General features: G+C 36.2%; 1 long non-coding RNA gene across 1 annotated transcript; it reads right to left on the bottom strand.

Moving 5' to 3' along the window:
- Positions 1 to 7,425: 7,425 nt before the first annotated feature.
- Positions 7,426 to 8,048, bottom strand: LOC131229151 (uncharacterized). The gene is made up of 2 exons (XR_009163190.1): positions 7,858 to 8,048; positions 7,426 to 7,768 (listed from the first exon to the last, which is right to left on the bottom strand). It is a non-coding gene; the product is annotated as an uncharacterized LOC131229151 (long non-coding RNA).
- Positions 8,049 to 8,456: the final 408 nt, after the last annotated feature.

Raw genomic sequence — 8,456 nt, 5'->3', positions numbered from 1 at the left:
ATCTACATGGGATCGACCATAAATAGTAGAAAAAGTTCTTCAAGGAGGAGCTTATGTTCTTCTTGACATGGGTGGAAAGATGGTCAAAAATCTGATCAATGGTCAATTTCTAAAAGCATATCATATTAGCTTATGAGAGATATAGAAAGATTAGAATAAAACGTGGTTAGAATAATCATAAATGAAAAGTAAAGACCGAAATCGATTGAGAGATTGGAGTAAGTGGAAATATAAATATTATATTAACGACCTATGATAGCAAAACATGACTGACTGATTGATTACATCAATATTAAAACAAAAAAACAGAGAGAGAGAGGAGGAGAAAAAAGAAAATAAATGATCGGCTAGAGTATGAATTAGGCATATATATGCAACCTTCATATTATCAAATTCTTTAATAGTGTGTTCTCTAATGAGTTTAGCTGTTTTCCTTTGAGCCTTACAGGATTCTTTGCTTTCTAGAACTCGATCGAGAAAGTGCATGACTTGGTTGATGTGGCGGCCGATGGCATTATCTTTGTGATATGCTTATCTCTTCCATTCACTGCTCTCATGCAACCGACCTTGGTAGAGGTTGACCTAAGAATTGATTAAATTCAAGAAGATTTAGGAGTAGTCCGGACATCCTACAAGATAGATTCATTCAGTCTCCTAGAGATCGTCACTGATTTTTCTGTGTTTAACTTATAGAGTTGTCATCATCACTTTGTTAAAGTGATATTGCTGAGTCCAGTGCATGCGGTTGTACTTGTCTTCTTGTGAATGGCAGCGCGTTCGTTCGCATGAGCATCGAGTTCTTCTAGATCTTTCTCAGCAACGAAGTATGCATCGCCAAGGCTTTGGAGTTTTGTTAAAGCATCCAGAAGTTCAGTCAAGGGAGCATTGATTCTGGCAATGAAACAAAGGTCGCGTATGAATGGATAAATGTTATATTGAAGGTTGGAATGAGAAAAAGTTTCGATATTCAGGGTGAGGATTATTTCTCTCAAAAATCTTTGAGCCCGGTCAACAACAAACATTGGTTTAACATCCATTGGAGAAAGAAAGAATGCTTAAAGATAATAAGAAAGGAAATTTAGGTGTACAGAGGAATAAGCACCAACAATTCCTTTAAATAGGCATTTAGGATGAGCAATATCACAACCGAAGATGAGGCATCGTGTTAGTTGAAGTGCCTCATTAATTGTATGAACTATTTTATAGGGATAGAAAACAAATGGGTGCACGACTTCTTGTGAATAACTTGTTATTAATGCAATTATGCACACAAGAGAAAAAAAGGCTAAGTACCAGAGACAAAATAATACAAATGAGGAGTAAATTCTCTTGGTCAATTGTATTGAAAATAAAAGAATTATAAGACCAATAGCGGACAAGTATAAAGAAATTCAAAAATGAAAGACAAGAAAGTTGCAATTGCTTCTTAAAGCTTCGACCACTTGATTTCTTGTCGATGGAGAGCAACTTTGATTTTAGCTTATGAGTGTACAATCTCACCAATCAATGTAGTATGTTCTTGCAAGAAGGCACCTAGTCGATTGATTTCAGCCTTCTAATCTTCTCTACACCCAGTCAAAGATTTTTGTTCTTCCTTCAACAATCTTGGTTTCTCTTCTATGACTGAGATTTGAGTCATTAGATCTGTCAAGGATGAATTTGACACTTTCAAGTTGTTATATGCTACAATAAGTTGCTTCCTAATAGTTATGATCAAAATAATCTTAAGAGAGACAGCCGAATGCTCAACTTGAAGTTTGTCAACCACAATAATTGTATCTTAATGTTCGTAAATCAGGCTTAGAAATTCATGAAGTGCATGTAGCTTGGCCAATAAGGATTCATCTGATCGAGTAAGAGTTTTTTATCAGTAAATGAGGAAGTTAGGTCTCTTGACTGATCCTGATAAAATGATGTCAACAGCACCAAAACGAATGGGCATTCATAATTCTTCCTACAGTTGCTAAATTTCTGATGAAGGTAGAGTCGACCATTAGGATGTCATATGGCAAGCCTTGATCGAATGAAGATAATGTCTTTTACAGGAAGTAGTTCCTTCGAAGAACAAGACAAGGCATGAGAATCATTGGCCGATGGGACCAGAGGAGTGGAGATGTCGACCATTATGATTTTTGTACTTTGACCAAGAACAATTTCAAATGGTTGAGATATCTCTTGTGTTTCTCCTTCATCTAGAAGAATAATCCTATGTTCATCAACTAGAGCAATTACGTGATCGGTTCGTTCTGAAGAAGAAGCAAGCTGAATGGGAGACAAGGTTTTTAGTGTAACTCCATAATTTCTTGATCCTAATTAGGTGCGAGAGACACATTTATTTATTGCAAAAGAAGTTTGAAGGACTCCACACGCTGGTATATTATTACCTCTTCTTGGACTTCAATTTGATCTGTTTATTGATGAACATCACTCGTGGTCCTTTCTAAATTAGAAACTTCAAGTGTTTCAGGCTACAACTAAGTAGCATTGATCGAAATGTTTGAAATAGACACCTTATCCTAAAGAGTTGATGCAACAATTGACTTTTTAGCGGCCAAGAGTTCTTTAGTTACTTTGAAAAAGAAAGAAAGTGAGTAAAGGAAACTACACAATATTTAAAAAAGGAAATAGCATAATGTTGGAATAATATCCACCTATATCTGATCGAATGGTGACAATAATGAATCGATCGTCTGATAGTGAAATTTTGGCAGGATCGACGACCAAAGACAGCTCGGTTGCAGTGAGGGAAAGAAAGATGATTAGGACGATATGACTTGAGATATCGGTCAAAAGAAACATTAGGATCATTTAAACTTTCCATTTCACGTTACCATTTATTGAAGGCCCTATTAAAGTAAGCATCTTTATATTTCTTATATGCCTCTTCCATCTCCCATAACTACATAACAGGTGGGATACTCAGTTAGAATTTAGTTTTGTAATACTTATCAAAGTATACGAAAACTTTTGCTGAAGAAGAAATACCTGAAGTAGTTCAACCTGATAGTGTAGACAGAATAGGGTGAGGCACTACAAGAGGTCAAAATGTCATAGATGATTAAAGGCATTGTAAATGCTGGAATTGGAGTGGTAGTTAGAATCATCTTAGTTGGATCTACCATCGTGGTCTTCTAACACTTCAGTTTACGTTGAATTAGCTCGACCATCTTCATTAAAGAAAAAGAAGAGTCGGCCATCTTTATTAGTCATGGAGATGGGACGGTTGATGTGGTCGAGGTTTCCTTAACTGTGTCTTTCTCTAAATAGGAGGCACGATTGACTAAGGAGTAGTCGATATCTTGGTGCTTTCTTTATTTGTTTTCTTTTTCTCAGCTATATGTTTCTCCACATGTAATGAAGAATAAAGCCGTTTGATTATTAATTCATGAGACTCATTGATTAGAGTCCCATAATAATTCTTCCACCTGGAGCGGAATGATTCTAGCTGCTATGGATGATTGGTGAAAAGAGGGAATATGAAAGATGAACTGATGGACTTAAACCGTTTATAGAGAGTCTGTTAGATGGTGATTGAGTCTATGAATGATCAATGAGTTTGAAGTTGGTTTCAAGTCCAGTGAATGAAAGGAAAAGGAATACCTTGAGACAAACCAAACTGGCGTGCAAGAAGATTGGAACATTATTGTTCTATGTTGACTTTGGCATTCACGCCTGTGTTTATGGTGTCATTATATGGTATGTCTTTGTAGATTTGGTAGCTTTTCCAAGCCGCATCCCTAAGGGTTACCAATTCAGTGTTGGTCGATTCATATTTTTCAGTAAACTATGTTAGAATGAATTCTTTATCTTTGAAGGGGAAAAAAGTGCGACTAGACTTGTTTAGAGTGAAAAAAAGAAAGAAGTTCATACATTCGGCAAACGAATAATTAATCTTGGAGCAGAGAATGTCGCGATGGCCGAAGGAAGTGAATTCTATCTCTGATGGAGCGAATTTCATGAATTTAATGGCAAAACATTCGTAAAAGCATATTTGGATAAGCCAGATAGGCCCACCAGAGTGGTTGAATCACTTTGTGGTTACTTCATATATACTACAATAAAGGTGGTCGAGCACGAATGGGGCAAGGGCAAGCTGATGTCCTTGAGCAAGCATCTCGGTTAGATAAATATATTCTTGGTGATTTACAGAGCACTCACACACATAAAAAAATTGACAGATCCACGTCAATAGGAACGTCATGTGTTCTTGTTCATTGACCTCGTCTAGAGATTTGCATTGAAGAGCCATGAAGGTAAAATATGCCTTGTTGGTCTTATCTAGGAGAGTGAAGGGATGTTGATTGATTATAGTGAAACTCGAGTAAACAGGTTCCCCGAAGGGCAGAAGGTGAGTGAATGCACATACTTTCATGATCGATGAACCCCATGGAGTCACATCCAAAATAGAATATATTGGTCGATTGACTCTAGAAAGTCAATGTTGTTGCAAGAATGGAGGAATTGGCTTGATATTTGTGTAGAGAAAATTTGATGCATTTATAAATTCTTGATCCCTTCCATGTATCTCCATGTTGTGCTTCAATGCGAACATACCATTTAGCTCATCCATTCATTGATTTCGACCATGCTCATGAAGACTTGAATGAATTGGAGGGGTCAGGAAGATTGTCTGATTGGACAAGTGGAACTTCATCAGGGCACTTCGGGCAGCTGGGTTCAATTCCACAAAGTTGTTCATAGGTGACTGCCGAAGGAAAAGTAGGACCAAGCATCAACACTACAGTGTCTGGTTCAATTATAGTGTTAAATAGAAGATCATTAATCACTCCAGATGATGAGACATCAAACTCTTTGATGAAGGATTCCAAGTGGAAAGCTGGAGCTGAAGAAGAAGAAGATACAACCATGGTGACTTGAGGAGAGAAAATCGAAAGCATTCTGATACAAGAGAGAGAAGCGTGAAAGGGGAGAAACACCGACTTAAGAGTTGCTTATGAATTGACCACGGTAGGTGCACATTAATGAAGAGGTTACCATGATTCCTTGTATGATACGATTTTATGCGACATGTTGCATGGACAATCTAGAAACGTAGGATAAAGGATATCTTTTGATATAGCATCGGTCGAGTAGAATCAATGGGGAAACAATACGTGGATTAACGACCAATTGTATTTATAACGCTGGGCAACAAAACAACGTCTCTATCACCTTTCTTGCATAGGCAAAGAGACTTGGGAGCAATGTTATACCCTATTTCTAGATATTCTGAGAAAGCTAATAGGAGGGTGACACATGGGATTACATGAAGAATATGAAGTGGATAAAAAGATCCTCAAAGATTTGGAGGGTTTTTTTTTTTTTTTTTTTGCAAATTACAATTGACATAAAGCTAGTTTTACACGTCAATGGATGATCGACAGAGTGTTGTGGTCGACATATAAAAAATGTGGTCGAGCAATTTAAGATATAAAAGGTGACCGAGGGAAACAAAACCTTAGCCAACAAAAGTGAAGTGAGTGACTAAAAGGCGTTCAGAAGTGGAGCGGAAGAGCAATAGTCACAAAAGAATTATCTAGTTAAGAGAAGGATCTAAAAAGACACTTTGACTGCTGTAACCATTGCAGTAATGGAATAATGATATGGAAGAATAAGCTACAAAAATCTATAAATAACCGAGGAATGTGACTGAAGAAAAAAAAAAACACAACCAATCTAAAAAAATAATCAACAATCAATCAAATTTATCAATTTATCTTTTATCTTAGTTTATCCTAGGAGTAGTGGTAATCTTAGCCATAATCTTTAGTTGTAATCCAAGTTTACACTCATATGTTGGATTTATTCTTTATCTAATATCAAGCAGTTCTTTCAAGAGATGCATTTTTATAGTTGCTTCTTGTGACCGATTGTAAGTTTTTACTTTTTATTTTATTTGTATTGGTATTCTGAAAGTCCTTTCTTGTGGAATGTACAAAGTAACCCATCCTCGGAGGAAGAATTCGATCATTATTAAATTTGCAAGTGGCTAATTAAGCAACTGATCTTCTTGGAATCTGGTCATGTAGGTTTATATCGGACATACTTATTTTGGTGCCTGGGGTCAAAGTTGATCAGTTTGGATCAAGCTGCTATATCGATTTTGGCATGCCCACACAAAAAAAAATAAATTAAGTGTCAAGCAAATATATAAGCTTGATCTAAAACTTTTATGGCCCTAAGAAGTTTTTAATGGTGGGCATTCAATTACCACTATTTCCTGTGGTGTGGTCCACCTGAGATTTTGATTTGCCTCATTTTTTGAACCATACCTTAAAATATATTGGAAAAGAATGAAAGGGCAATGTGGATGAAGTACATAAGTCATGGTGGGGCCCACAAAGCACCGTCCAGTACACTATAGGCAGTGTGAAGTAGGAAATCTGCATCCATTTTTAACAACCTATGAACCTATAGTTTAGATTTTAGTGCTCACCTGATCCAATCTGATGTTCAGAGTGTTGTGGTCAACATACAAGAAACGTGGTCGAGCTATTTACGATATAAAAGGCAGCTGAGGGAAACAAAACCTTGGCTGACAAAAGTGAAGTGAGTAATGAGAGGCGTTCAGAAGCATAGCAGAAGATAAACAATTAAAAAAAAAAAGAAAAAAAAGAATGATCTAGAAAGACTTTTCGACTATTGTAACCATTATAGTAATAAAAGAAGGATCTGAATAAATAAGATACAACAAAAATATATAAATAACAGAGAAATGTGACCGAATAAAAAAACACAAAGAATCTCAAAAATACAAACAACAATCAATTAAATATATCAATTTATCTTTTATCTCAATTTATCCTAGGAGTAGCGATAATCTTAATAATAATCTTTAGTTGTAATCCAAGTCTATGCTCATACGTTAGATTTATTTTTTATCCAATATTAAGCAGTTCTTTTAAGAAATGCATCCTTGCAATTGCTCATTATTATCAATTGTGAGTTTTTCCTTTTGTTTGGCTTACATTGGTATTTTGAAAATCCTTTTTCATAAAAGGTATAAAGTAACCCATCTTCGGAGAATGAATCTCACCCTGTGATTATTACCTGATCATTATCTAATTCTACATGTAGTTGATTAAATAACCAATCTCCTCAAAATCTCACTACCAAAAAAAGGGGCAAAGGCTACGGATAAAAACCGTAGCCAAAAGCCTATGGCTACGGTTATCGTCTGTAGCACGACCGTAGCCATTGATGCCGTAGCCATAGGTCAAAGAGCTATAGCTACGGATTATATCTATAGCTAAAAGTTCAGCAAGAACCGTAGCAATAGGCTTAATCTAACAATAGCTACGGTTTTTAGATACAAGGCTACGGGTAATAGTCGTAGCGATATTGCCCGTAGTTTTAAATTTATATACAGCTACGGATTGTATCTGTCACGAAAAGTAGAATGCGAACTGTAGCAAAAGGCTAAAATTAGCAAGAGCTACAGTTTTCAATAAAGGGCTACGGTTAATAGCTGTAGCTAATGCCTATTGTTAATAAAAAATTTAAATAGTAATGACAACGCTTACCATTGTAGTACACCCTGATAACTCATATAAGCTGATATAGATAAATACTTCATAGCTAAATCATTCATTCATTCAATCAACCACAATCATTTATTCATTCAATCAAACACAATCATTCATTCATTCAATCAAACACAATCATTCATTTCCAACTTCAGCCCTGATCTCAACACAATTATTCATTCTTTCAGCTCGAGCACCTCATCATCTTCCTCTTCACTATCAACGGCAGTCGGCATTTTCTGCTGAAAGACCAAAACCAAAAAGGCAATGAGGAGTCCACAAAAATAGGGAGATACTTGGGAAATAAGAAGTTCAGGATTTGCAAGCACACCTTTCTAACAGGAGCTTTCTTCGGAGCTCCCCTGCCTTTGGGTTTTGCCCCCTCGAAAACATGTCCTACGAAGAGAAAAAGATAACATGCATTGAGATGAATGAAATCTTCAAGATGGAAAAAAAATGGTAACTGACAATCCACCCATTTCGAGTTTCAATTTCTATGCTACCAATTGGCGTGTACGTCCAAACACGTCGATCGGGTTTTAATTTCTGTGCTGCCAATTGGCATGTACGTCTAAACACTGTTCAAAAAATGATAGACTGATCTTAGTCTCTTATAAAATACGGGGTGATGATTGACTTACCCAGATTTCTACCTTCTCACTTAGAATTTCTCTTCTGAACATCATCAATACAAAATTAGAGGGTTGGTTATCTTCCAAAATGAGATAATCTTCATGACGTTTCCATCCACAGCATGGCTTAGTAGACCAACAAAATGGTTTTTTTTTTTCAAATGATTTACTAAACTGGATCACCACACCATCAATACAAAATTCATGGAATTCAGATCCTCCAAAAACTATACATTTCCTTAGGATCAGTACCTTATATCTACTCCCAACAAATAGAATCACATCTCGTAACCCTTCC

Source organism: Magnolia sinica, chromosome 2, assembly GCF_029962835.1.
Source record: "Magnolia sinica isolate HGM2019 chromosome 2, MsV1, whole genome shotgun sequence".
NCBI lineage: Eukaryota > Viridiplantae > Streptophyta > Magnoliopsida > Magnoliales > Magnoliaceae > Magnolia > Magnolia sinica.
Note: the sequence above shows the minus strand (reverse complement) of the source record. Positions and strands in the feature narration are given on the sequence as shown.